Below are 13085 nucleotides of genomic sequence, written 5' to 3' on the forward strand. Positions count from 1 at the left end.
TAGTTTCTGGACGTGGCCAAACACAAGGGAAAATGCTTCTGTCACATTTACTTGATTTGCAAGTGATTTTCTGCCAAATGAAATTAGCGCTGTAATGTAGCAGATAGGGCTCGTTTTCACCTGTTGGTGCAGCTGCCATCTCACCGACGGAATGCCTTTCCAGAGCGGAATAGGCCATTTGTTTGCTTGTGTTTTTTTCCCTTTCAGTGCCTGGATAAGTGTCATTGCCAGGGGAGGGCAGAACAAAGAGGTCAGGAGAAATGAAGTGCTGTCAAGTCTCCCTTTCCTGAAGCTGCCGCGCTGCTTCTTGCCGTTTGCTGAATTCCCAGCCCTTCTGCCAGAGTCTCCCGTCACAGTGCCACATGCCACTTCCTTTATGTCTGGTTGAGCTGGTGTGGAACTGCAGAGCCCTTCTTTTGCTGCCTTGACGGGTTCAAACCAGGGCATATTTAGACCCAAAAAAATATCTGCTTATGAATTTTATTTTCCTAGGGAACGCTTAGCCTCAGCACACTGCTTTGTTTCTCTAGTGCTGAAGTTTCTCTAGTACAAAATGAAGTAACATACCACTTTATTTTTCTCAGTACCTAGTATTTTGAAAAGTTTTATTGTACTCATGAAATTCTAGAACTTTTCAAAATACTAGGTACTGAGAAAAATAAAGTGGTATGTTACTTCATTTTCCATGGGAACAGAAATGGTCACCTGCGTCATAAGAAACAATCCTTTACAGTGGGTTGCTTTTTCAACTCTAAATGTGTTTGCTACTTGATGAACTTGGCAATGTATGGAACAGTCCTGTTAGCCAAGCTTTCTAAGTAATTAGTAAGCTTAATGCTTGTTTGCTGTGTGTCTGTTTTAGTTTTGTAAACGGTAGTGGTCCTTAACTATTTCTGAAAGGGGTTCAGCAGTGATAAAAAGGCAGCTGATTCAGGCAGGACATGTGGGATGGAGATGACACCATTTCTGGGTGTCACTCTGAACAGGACAGTGTGTCTGGATTCTTGGTTATGCACTGAAATGCCAGAGGTGGTGCAAGCCTACCCCAATTCATTGCTGCCCCTGAGGAGGGAAACCTGTCACAATTGCACTCCCTGCTGTTTTCTGTGTCGTCTTTGGATGCCTGCGCTGAGGGCTGGGGTAGGGGTGGAAAGCAAGCTTCGTAGTGATGCTTTGGGAGGTAGATATGGCTAGCTGTGCTAACGGGCAACTTTGCCATAAATCACCGTGGCAGCAGCCCTGCAGTGCCAATACATTTACCAACAGAAACCTATGAAGTAAACTGCAAATTAGCGCAATCAACACTTAGGTGCCTTATTTTGCTTTAGGGAGCTCTTAGTTTTCCAGTTGCTCTGTAAATATTAACCCCCACACACAACTTACTGGCTTTATTGTTTAATCCATTCGATGTACAAAATCATCTTTTCTTAGGGAGACCTCACCAGAGAGAAGCCAAGCGAGAAACTGAGGTTAGTTAATCAGTGAATGGGGATGAGCTGAGAAAAAAACACTGCTGTGGAGCTCACAGAAGAATATGGAAAGTATCAAAAGAGGTATTCATGATACTTACTGACAAATGAAATAACTAAAAATAAAAAACCCTTGGTGGATATTTATGTGCATGAAAGGGTTGAGTTGTATTTCTGTTCTACAGTTCTCTGATTTGCGTATTAAGATGTACTTGGTACTCATGATGGATTATGCTTTGTTAAAGGGTAATTTCAACCATTTTCTAGTATTTCAGGCTGTTGTTTGAAAGGCAGCATTCCACCGAGGGAACAAGACTAATGCAGTGGGGTTTTAAATGACCAGCTGAACTACACATAAACGAGGAGATGAAAAGAACACAGAGTACACAACCTTTTGTCTGGGAATTAGTCATCTAAACAATTTTTGGATCAATATAGCAAACAAAATCAGGAGCCATTCGACAACACTTTTCATAAGAAGAAACCATTGTAACCAGCAGTGCCAAGCAACACTCAGCCTGACCTTCATACACAGGTCATCTGGACCTGCTCTGGAAATACAAGATATGCTGTAGTTGCAAATGCCTATTTACCAGAAAAAGCAATGAAAGAAAGGAGAAAATGCTGTCAGAATACTCTCATCTGTGACTGAGTCCTGGCGGCCGGGTGCTCCTGGTGCCTCCATGCTGCTGTTGATTTCAGACATGCGAGACTGGGTACATCAGTCTGCCTGTACTTGGCAGAATGACGCTGCACTTGGAGCAAGCTGGCTGGAAGTAGTAGGATATTAGTGTTGCTTAAGGGTTGAGCCTGTCCTCATATATACAAGTTGCAGTAATGGAATCTGACCTTTTTATGACACCCTTGATAGAAAATGCCATCATGTATTAATAGCTGGTATTAAATAAAGTGTCATCAGTGAATGAAAGGGCAACCATTGCCCATTAGGTACTACACCAGCATCGCCTTGACTGGGCTCTGACATCTCTTAGGCGGACAATGAAAGCTCTAATTTAAAATACTGTCTTGAGAGGAAAAGATATTAACGCTTGGAGCTTGCATTAATGTTACCCGATTCTGTTCCAAAGGTTTTTCTTCATTGTCTTTGTGCCTCAGTCAGTCCTGCCTGGTTGTAGGCCAAGACTGACATGCACATACTGAAAAGCTGCGTGGCAGCCTCCGCTACTTTTTAATTTTCTTTACACTGGAATGTGAGTACAGGGAAGGTATGAAGGTGAGAGCTAAAAAGTCTCAAAAACTCTGGCCAGGATGTCAAAGACCAGTGGGTATTTTGGCTGCTAATTTTCTTGGTCAGACTTCCAAGTCTTGATTATTTTTAAAGAATTTTCATCTTCCACGTTATATCTGGACATTATCTGTTAGCAACTTTTTTTGTGAGATTTTTGCTTTGTCTACATTCCTTGCTTGATAGTCCATAGGAGACTATATATGTCTTTTTCATACACACACACACTGCCATTCACTCTGTCCCTGTGTAGTACAGTAAATCCATTAATAGATACAACAGTATAATAGAATAAGATAAAGATTAAAGGCTTAAAGGAGCCAGAGGAGAACGCTCCCGAAATGAAATGTCCACTTGGTTTTGTGCAAGTCAATGGAACAGTTGCATGGGAGTACAGAATGCAGAGACCTTTACGTGATTTTCTTGATTATATAATACCAATAAGGTTATAGACATATATTTAGAGAGAGTTAGCCTCAAGTTTCTCGGTGATATAAAAGAAATAAAATACATCCCTACTACAGCTGCACTAAAACTGTCTGAGAATAATAATTATTTTAGCTCATTAAAGGCCTTAAACCTTCAGGTCCTGACAATTCTGATCTTAACGCCCAGTGTTCTTAGGTAATGGGCATTGCCTGACTGCGTATTACGTATGGGTGCGGAGACGTGCTGCGTCCCAGGCAGGGTGTTTGGCATGTCTGATGGCTGATGGGAGCTTGGCTTTGGAAGCAGAACTGGTTACAGCTAGGACAGGCTGGGAGGCTGGCACCCAAACCGCACCCAGATCTCTGCACACTGCGTGGTGAGCTTTGACCTGGTGCTGCTTTACTTCCCTGCTAAGAAAGCGGAGGTTTTTTAGATACCTTCTCTGTCTCTGGTCTTCTAGTGCTGCTTGCAAGTGCTGTAGCAACAGAAACGCTTGCTAATGAGAGGGTCAGTTGCTGCTGCTGCAAGCACACCTCCTTGCACCCCTGCATGCAGGAGTGCCTGCTGCGCCCCTGAAGACTCGCTGTTGTGTTCTCTGCTGCTGCTTACAGAAGGGAAAATGCAGGCGTGGGGGTTGGAAGCCTTGCTTGGTACTAGTTTTCTTCTGTTATTTTTTGGCTTACTGGCTTGTACCCAACAGCTATCGACTGTTGGGAACAAGGACTTTTGCCTTCAATGAAATATCACAGATTTCGAACACAATAGATGCTTTATGGTTAAAATGGGCTGTGCCATAAAATTAAGGAGAAAGAAGGCAATTTCATAGGTAAGTGAAGGTGGCTTCCTTCAATGTTTTTTGGTATGCCATGCAAGATAGAAGATACCTTCTGGTTGACTTCTTTGGTATGTAAAATGACTGTCTTGTGATGTGGATGATGTCAGCAGACCTGCTTGTCTCCTTTTGGATAATTTGTTTCTGATATGGTTCTTACAAAACATGTACCCTTATACAAAAGTCTTGTAGAGTTCAGGTGCTGTAGGAGTGGCTTTACCTAAAGAATTGAGCAATGAGAAGTTGTTTTCCCTTCTAAGTTTTTTTTTCATTGCTAGTGAGGGGTCTGTGTGAGGAAGAGGTCTCAAAGAATTTGTAGAATACTTCAGAAAATTATCACTTTTTGTTATGCTCATACAGGTGATAGTTCTAAGATATACTTTTACCCCCTCAAAATCTGAATTTTGTATTTCACAGTTCCGTCAACCTAAACCTGCTAATCCTCTAATCACCTGAAATTAGCTCGAAAGGTCTTGTTTCTCTACCAAGCTCTTTTGATGCTTTTAAAGAGCACTGTTACAAGAGTACACAAAGCACTCCTATTTGAAAGACTGGGTGGGAAAACACATTTTCCCTACAAGCATCAATTTTAACCAGAAGACTGTCAGAACTGAACTGCCCTCTTAGGCAAGATTTATGTTAGTCTCTCACTGAACGAGCAGGTGAAACAGAATAGTGTTGTACTGAAGAACAACGACTATTATATAGCTAAATGTTTCCCTGGGCCTGCAGGCTGAGACCACTGTCTGGAGGTGAAAACAAAATATATTACTTTTATGACTGTGGGCAAAAAACCCTGAATTTTTTTCTGTTTCTGTTTTCCCCATTGTTCATAATACACAGAAAATCAAGTGTCTGCTATGATTCAGTCTCGTTTGTGCATTTTCTGCACATTATTTCCTGTTACTTAGATTTTTATATTTTTTTCAAATACTGTGAATCAACGCAAGGTTATATTTACTCTGTTTTGATGTGATGATGCCTCCATGTTACAAGATATGAACCTGTCTTGTCATAGAGAAATGGTTATGGACAGACTAGCTGAAGTCTCTTGGAGCACAGTGATAGCTAAAGGTCTTGTGAACTGTAAATCCATTTGTCTAGTAGGTAGTGCATGCAGAGCGTGGGATCAGATACCTGGATTTGGGGCTTCTTTTTGAGGAACTGAAGGCTCAAGGAACTGAAGGCTGAAGAAGACTGTGAGGCAGAGTGAATTGGGAAGAGGCGAGCTCCGGACAGCTTCAGCTGACAAGGGCTGTAGGATCCCTACTCACATCTCACTATGGTGGGTCCCAGGTCCCTGATGATTTTTTGCATTTTACAGAGAAGGTGTGTACTGATGACTACTGGAGAGACATCCTTTCCCTTCATAATCTTATTAGGGTCTTCCCTTACTTCAGGAATGGAGACATCTTACAACTAGTTGCAGGAAGAGAGAAGGGTGATAGGAAGTGTACCATGGTTATGCTAGGCCATAAGGAAGGGCTCAGCGTGTGGGATGTGTTTTGTTTTGAATTCTGCATTAGTAATTTTGTCTAATCGTGGTAGTATCACACCCATCCAGATGGTGAAACCACTGCGGTATCAGTATATCAACTGCCGTTGCTGTGCTGTACCCTCTTCTACTCCTTCAGAAAGTAATTTACAGCCAAACAAAACGTTTCGTTCAGCCATGAAAGCCTCAGCCTTGAATTGTCAGAAGATCTGAAAATCTTTTAGTTTAATCAGAAAATTACAGATTGGATTAGATAAATCTGGTTTTGATGCTCTGTTTCAGAAGTATGCTTAGTTGGTTTCAGTCTAAAATGTTGGGGTCTTTTGGATCTTGGTTTGATCTGTTTGATAGATAGTTTGGATGGCAAATCTGTATTATCTGTCAGAAATGTAGCAGTCGTAGTAGCAAAATTCGTCCTCTGTGGTGAACACTGTGTATTTAAATAAATAAAGCAGGGAAGCAAAGGACTTCATCTGTTTTACTGATGGTAAACTGCGGCTCAGAACCAGACCCATGTTCCAATCTATTTCCAAACTGGGATTAGTTTACCACTGTTGGTCTACAAGGGAAGGAAAAGTGTTCTGCAGAACGGATCAGTACTGTACACTAAGGTACCAACTCCAGTACAGCACTATATTGCATTTTATGGAATATTTAATGAAAGGTTGACACCATGGTGGCTCACGGGAAATGCTGAGGGTTGAGTAAGCGGTAGCCCAAAAAGGATTGGAATCAGTATTGATAAAGGAAAGCAGAACATCGCAGCTGACCTGCCAGCGGGAAGGGCTTTGCTCTGAACAACATATCTCTACATACAAGGTTGTAAACTTACGGTTTTTTCAAAATGTAGTCCTGAGAGTCCTCTCAAGTAATTGGGTTGCATAGGAATAGTGTAGCATACAAATTTTTTTTATTATTTTTTTCAATTATTTTTCAAATTTGCTGAATAGCTTAAGTGAACCTTATTTTTATTATTTCTTTAAAATGTTCATGGTCTGTGTGGGTGGATAACAGAAGAAAAAAAATGAGTTCAGGCAGCACTGAGACCTTGCATTAGAAATAAATTGCAGCCTGGAGGAGTTATGCTTTATGGTCAAATTTTAAAGGCTTTGATAATAAGAAAAGTAAAGAAAATGGATTTTACGTTGCTGCAGAATACATAATGTTCTGTGTCTATAACCTGTCCTAGATTACTGTGGCATGTGCAGGATTTAAACATTTGTAACAGCAACAGTCCTCTGGGAGTCTTGCTATTTGTTCCGAGGAAATCTCAATACTTTTCATCAGAAAAGAATATGGTTCGTGAACTGATCTCCTTTCTTCTGCCTTTTTTTTCTTTTAATAGCCATCCTGGGAGTATGCTCCGGTTAACCCAGGATTGCGCTGCTTGCTTTAGTGGAGAACGGTGAGATGAGATTTAATGTAGTGTGAAAGACGTTGAGCATGGGAGAAAAGGGAGGGAGGAGAGGAAAAAGTTTATGCTCCCTACTTGTCAGCATAATTTTGCCCCTGCAGGATCTTTTTTTTCCCTTTTTTCCCTGCGCACTGGGATGTAGAGCATGTGAGACAAGCATGTTGCTTAGCAACTGGAGGTGAACAACCTGTGCAGAGAAATAACAGCAGGGGAAGAGGAGGGAGCATGAATATATATGGCCCTTATTTCGGTTGCTCATTTTAGAAATGAGACAGGAAATCTTTTGCTGAAGCTCTTTTCTTCTGCATTTCTTTCCCCAGACAACTGCCTTCTCTGCCTTTCTCACCAAGCAGGATGCACCTAGCTGAGGGGTTACTGTGGTAAAGGAGTTTGATCATCTGGGAATCATCAACATCTAGGATCCCCAGAGTGAATACAATACAAAAATACGCTGGAGGAAATTTTGGTTGCCGGAATGCAAAAGGTTAAGTTGCTCGGGCTGAACTCTGCAGGGTTCATGATGGGGGAAGGAGATCCCTCCCATGGCAAAGTGGGATGATGTACTTTGGGACAAGTCCTTTTAGTGGCGGCAGATGTTAGAGAAGATGGAGCTGTTAACGAAGTCCCATACTAAAAGTCTGGTCTCAGAATCTGGTTTTCATGAAATTATCTTTATCAATCTGTTCCTTTTTATGTTAAGAACCAAGAAGAGGGATGGTGTGTTACTCTGCCAGATTCTCTGGGCAGAGGAAAAAGATTTGGCTGACCCCTTACACGTTTTAGGAGGAAAGCCAGGGAAGACCTCTCTTCCAGGCTTTTTATCATCAGGTAACTTTAACTGTAAAATCACATCTAAGACCATCCAAAACAGACTCAAACCAGCAGATTCCACCTAACTGCATTTTTTTTTTCTACAGGTGCAAGCAGAAATGCTAGATTTAAGTTGGCTTCTGATTTCACAGAATGCCACTGACTGTATGACAAACTCTACAGAAATAGCTGTAAAACGGATTCCTACCAACGGGCTATGTGGCCGCTGCAGCCCCTGAAGCACAGCCCCTGCAGTGCTCTTTGAAACTTCAAATGTCCATTTTTAAATGCATACCCTGAAATACGGGTCCTCTACCTCGATGTACAGAAATGGGAGATAGAAGAAGAGGCTGCAAATAGTATTTGTATGCAAAACACTTAGTGCCGGCAGAGCTCGTGATAGAGCACTGAGCAGATTAACAATTAGCTCTGGCTGTGCGTATCGTGGATGTAAAGCAAGATGACCTAATACCGAGATCAAAATACTTAACCAGCCCATGGCATTAGTCCCATTACTTTCTTGCCTGCTAGAAAATATCAGAATAAATGCTTGCCTGCTTCTAGTGAGTCTGGAAGATGTAACAAGTTTGAGCAATATGAGATGTCAGGTGTGCATGCTCCTGAGCTGAGGTATTCCAGCCTTGGCTCCCCAAAGTCCTTGCTGAACTCCACAAGCTCAGGTGGGATCTGGGGAGCTGCTGGTTCCTAAAGTAGATTCCTATGGTGGCTTTGTAAATCAGTTTTGAGGTGAACTGCCACCAAAACATTATATCAGATACAGAGCACAGTTGTAATTTGCTAGTGCCAGGAATTTTATTTTATCCAGGGATCACTGCCAAGTAAGCAGCCAGATGAATTTTTCTCCCACTGGATTCCTAAGATCTAGATCCACAAAAACAGGTAGATTCCCGATTCTCCTTGACTCCAGTAGAGATTGGGCACCTAGACCTAATTCTGGTGACCTGAGCCAAAGAACCTTCTGCTGCCAGCTCTGCAAAGGGCACGTGGAAACCTTGCCTTTGTTATTTGTCGTTGGGGGAATTTGGGGACTTTTGGTACTTTCAATGCCCAGTAGATAGTCTCACAGTTCCTTCTAAACCGTGCTCAGCGTGTGTGTTGTACGGCTGCCGGTGACTGTGGTTGAACAGGCTCTGCCATTCAGGAAGAGCTGAGAGTGCCTTTCACCCTGCATCGTTACAATATACAGTGTCATCTGTGTCTGCGGCCGCTGACTCGGAGGGGAATGGCCAGAACTACAGTTCCTGAGGGACTCTAGAAGCCAGTGAGTTTCTAATTCTCTCTCACTCTCGGAAGTGTTAGTCACCAGTGGGGCAGCGTAGCAGCACCTGGGTGCGCGTGAGCTAATGATGGCTGGTGGCAAGCTATGTGTATAAATACTGTATGAGTCTAGGTGTAACAAAGCCGTGTCCAATGCTAGGCAGAAATACTGAATTCTCCTTATTTATTTTGGAGGAATAGTCCTGCAGTTATGAAGATGAGCTGCATATTATTTTAAAGTCATCTTTGTGTGTGGAAACTTTTGTGCTAGCTTTCATGAGAAGCTTAGAAAGGTTTCTGCACAGAGAGGCTACTGCCTGTGTTCTGGTGGATGACCCCAAAATGAGGCAAAATCCACACCAAAATATTTCAAAGAATATAATTTTGTACTAAGATCCATGCCCTGAGAAGACAACTACTGGAGCTGTTTGCATTATACTTTTTTGCAGGGGAGGGAGGGGAGAGGAATTCCAGACATTGTAAATAAAGTGTAACAACTATAGGGAAGGGAAGATGTGGATGATACTGTGCTAAACGCTAAATCTAGGCTTTATTGAGGCAGCTACCTCTGCTTTGGTGCTGGAAGGCTGGACAGGAAAACGGTGGGATAAAAGATGCTCCTTCCACTTGTAAAGCTTCCATCCTGGGAGAGCTGTGGCGGAGCGCTGGAACGGCCGCTCAGCCCCATGTCCGTACCGAGCCCGTTTGCCCTCTTCCCCTCCCCCTCTCTCCCCCTCTCTCTCCCCCTCTCTCTGTTTTTTCCTACAGACCGATTTTTGAAACCCTGTTGGCACCAGGAAATTTCTCGCTGGTGGGAACAGTTTGATTTGTTAGAGGGAAAATTCAAAGACCACGGTATTTATTTTTTGTTGTAGGATTTAAGGCATTTCTGTATAATTTCAGGACTTCAAAGGAGACTGCCGTGCTTGCACGTTTGCGCGTGAGGGATGGCGGAGGTGCGAGGGGCGGAAGGGGACCCGTGGGCACCAGCCATTTGATTTGCACCTTTGAGTCACTGTCTGCCTTGGAGCTCCCGGCTGAGGCAGCGTTAGAGCTTTGAAAAGCTGTAAGCAGTTTAACCACCGAGTGCAAGAACGGCTGTTTGTACCTGACTACCATTTCTCGAGAGATTACCTGAATATTTAGCTTTGTCGTTTGTGGGATTTGTTTGGGTTTTTTTAAAATCCTGTTATCTCGACACAAGACCACAAAGCAGCCCATGCATAAAAGCACAGAGTCATTAACTCTGGGCTATCGAAAAGCTGTGACGTGATATCAAATTTCATTAACATCTAATGTTGCAAATGTTTGTTGCCAAGATAATTTTTCCAGATTTACATTTAAACAATTTAGATTTAACTTCAACCGGTGTATTTTCAGAAATACTTTCAACATACCAGCTTAATCCCCAGTAAGTTCTGTTTAAAAAGATAGGGTTTTTTTTTAAGGTTGAAGCCGATGTTATTAAAAGATGTAGATGAATGATGTCATGCTGTGCTTTAACTGATCTGCTTTTTTAATTTTAAATAATTAGGTATCAAAATTTTTTTTCTCAGAGGGAATACTGCATCTGATAATATCCAGATATATTTTCTTTTTCTTCAGGTTTTAGAATTGTTTGTCTACAGTCACATGTTTTTAACAGAGCGCATCTCACTGGTACTATTTTGTCAGGGTTTTTTCTTTCTTTTGACCTTGGTGTGTCCTTCAGCTTTGCTGGCAGTGCTGTTGAATTGCTGGAAGGCTAGTCTCAGCAAAGAACCCCATGTATGTACGATGTCAGCGCCCTGCCAGAAGGCTTGTAAGGTGAAGAACACTTACTGTATTTTGCTCTGAAAGACTTTCTGAAAAATGTTCATTTTGTGATAAGAAAAAAATCTGTGGCTGGGTTTTGGATTTTTTTGAGGTTTTTTTTAGAGAGGAAGGAGGAAATCAGTGGCAAAACGGGAACAGTGAGAGAAAAGATTGGTGAGGAAGGATTTGAAATTACTCTTCAATGTGTTTATGATTTTCTTAGCAGAAGAGGGTATAAAACACAAAAAGCTTGTGATTAAAAATAAAACAAAGATGAAAAGAGATGCAGTAAGAAGCTGCCAGCGTTATTATTTGAGATTAAGTTGACTGATCAAATGATGAGAGCTAAAAAGTGTGATCTGCTCTGTTCATAAACCTATCTTGGATTAATTAAATTTGTCATTTATTTAAATGTGTGTCATATTAATGTTTCTACCTAAAACAAAAGGGTTGTCAGGAAAGATAAAATAATTTGGTTTAAAATCAAAAGCATGAACATAAGCCGTAAGTCAGTAGGTTTTATAAATTCCACAAGAAGGCTGCCTGTGGTCTACACTCAGGTGCAATTTACTATCCCTTAGAGATCAATTATATGGGCAGTATCCTTCTTGCCCTTAACACTTTCTAGGATTTTTTTTAGGACATTTCATTGTAGTTTAGCTGAAGGTTGGGCTTATTAACGCTTGACTCCACAGTATCAGTTCTGCTGAGCTTCTACTAAAGAACCAAATTGCTTTCCTTTCAACATCCAGGTTCTGACACTGTGAAAACCTTAATTTGTGATGAACTGTGCGGAGTTACCTCTTCATGAGCAAGACCACAAATGACAGTGAGAAACAGTTCTTGTGTTGGAATTTTGCAGAGCTGGCAAGACCAGCAAACTGAACAGAAAACAAGTTTTTTTACAACATGCACTTTTTCTGCCCTGGATACCAGCGTAAGCAAATACGGTCTGTTTAATTGGTGTAATTTCAGGGCAGTTGCAAAAAGAAGGGATACTCGGGGCACAGTGTGCGTATTTACAGAGAAACTCAGAGCATGTATGATTTAAAGTCATCTTTATTATATATTGCTTGAACATGCTGCTCACGTGCAGAGCAATGATGCGATGCAGATCCCCCCAGTTCGGTGTGTTTGCTGTGAGAGTTGCAGCTGAAGCAGAAACCCATACAGCACGGGGAGGAAGGGAAGGGGCCTCTCAAACTGAGGCCCTGGGACCTGAGGTGTGGGTGCCAGATGATGCTTTGTGAAGTTATTTTCCATGAAATTAATTCTAAAGTCTAGTTTCCGCTGACTGCAATGGCAATGCACTTTGTAATGGGGAAAACCGGTTTTAAATGTATCGTGTAAATGGACCATATTCTGGTAAGATAGTGCCTCAGTCTGTGCTGCAAAATAGCTTTGGTGAGGACTGTGTAATTAGGAACACCAGACCAAAGTCCAAAAGCTTTAAATGAATAATGAAACATAAGATAAAACCTGTCCTGGTACATGCTTGAGAGCTCATCAGTCTTCACACTGCGAGTGGTAACCAGCACTGGAGCTGGCCATCCGCTGGTGTGACATCTCCATCCTGGGACATTTTTGAAACTGGCTAAGACTCCAGGTAACGATCTAACTAGTCAGCCCTGCCTTGAGAAGGTTGGACAAACTGTCCTTTAGAGGTCCTCTCCAGCTTAAATTTTTCTGTGATGCTGTGAGTTTTCTGAGTAGGCAGTGGTGTGCCATTATCCCTAGTGGACCTTAGAAAGGTGATGGGTCTTCCATGTTCTGAATTATGTGTCCGTTCACTTTATTCCTGTATTGGTGCACTGCAAGCATTTCTCTATAGGATAACACAGTGGGTAATTATTGTGATCTTAGTCATCTTTTCTGAAAGTATTGAGTTAATGTTTTAAAAGACATAGGAAAATATTGTTGAAATAAGTGAATGTTAACAAGTATCTCAAAACATTAGTAGAATTTGGACAATGTCTGAAGAGTCAGGTAGCTGCAGTACCCTTGTATCAGGCCACCATAAGCTGAGTTGCATAAAAATATGCTACCTGCTATGTGAAATAGCATGAGGGAGCCAGGGAGATCTTAGATTTCCCTTTTAGACTTGCTTGTTTTGTGTTTTGTTAAGAGTTTAAAATTTTCAGATTTTAATAGGGTTCATGACCTTTTCAAAGTAATCTGTGCTTTCCTGTATATGAATGCTAATTTCAAACCTGAATTTTATTTCCAATGGAGTGAAATTAATGAAGTTTTATGGATTCAGCATAAAACATAATGCCAAGTGGTTGTTTCTGCTTCCTCAGTGTCAAGCCTAGCAAGTA

General features: G+C 41.7%; 1 long non-coding RNA gene across 2 annotated transcripts; it reads left to right on the forward strand.

Moving 5' to 3' along the window:
* Positions 1-692: 692 nt before the first annotated feature.
* On the forward strand, positions 693-9667 carry LOC129784644 (uncharacterized). Of its 2 annotated transcripts, XR_008747640.1 has the most exons (4): positions 693-5261; positions 6817-6876; positions 7206-7713; positions 7803-9667. It is a non-coding gene; the product is annotated as an uncharacterized LOC129784644 (long non-coding RNA). The 2 variants fall into 2 exon arrangements; XR_008747641.1 differs by having other exon boundaries at positions 7206-9667.
* The last annotated feature ends 3418 nt before the right edge of the window (positions 9668-13085 follow it).

This window comes from Falco peregrinus, chromosome 5, assembly GCF_023634155.1.
Source record: "Falco peregrinus isolate bFalPer1 chromosome 5, bFalPer1.pri, whole genome shotgun sequence".
Classification (NCBI taxonomy): Eukaryota; Metazoa; Chordata; class Aves; order Falconiformes; family Falconidae; genus Falco; species Falco peregrinus.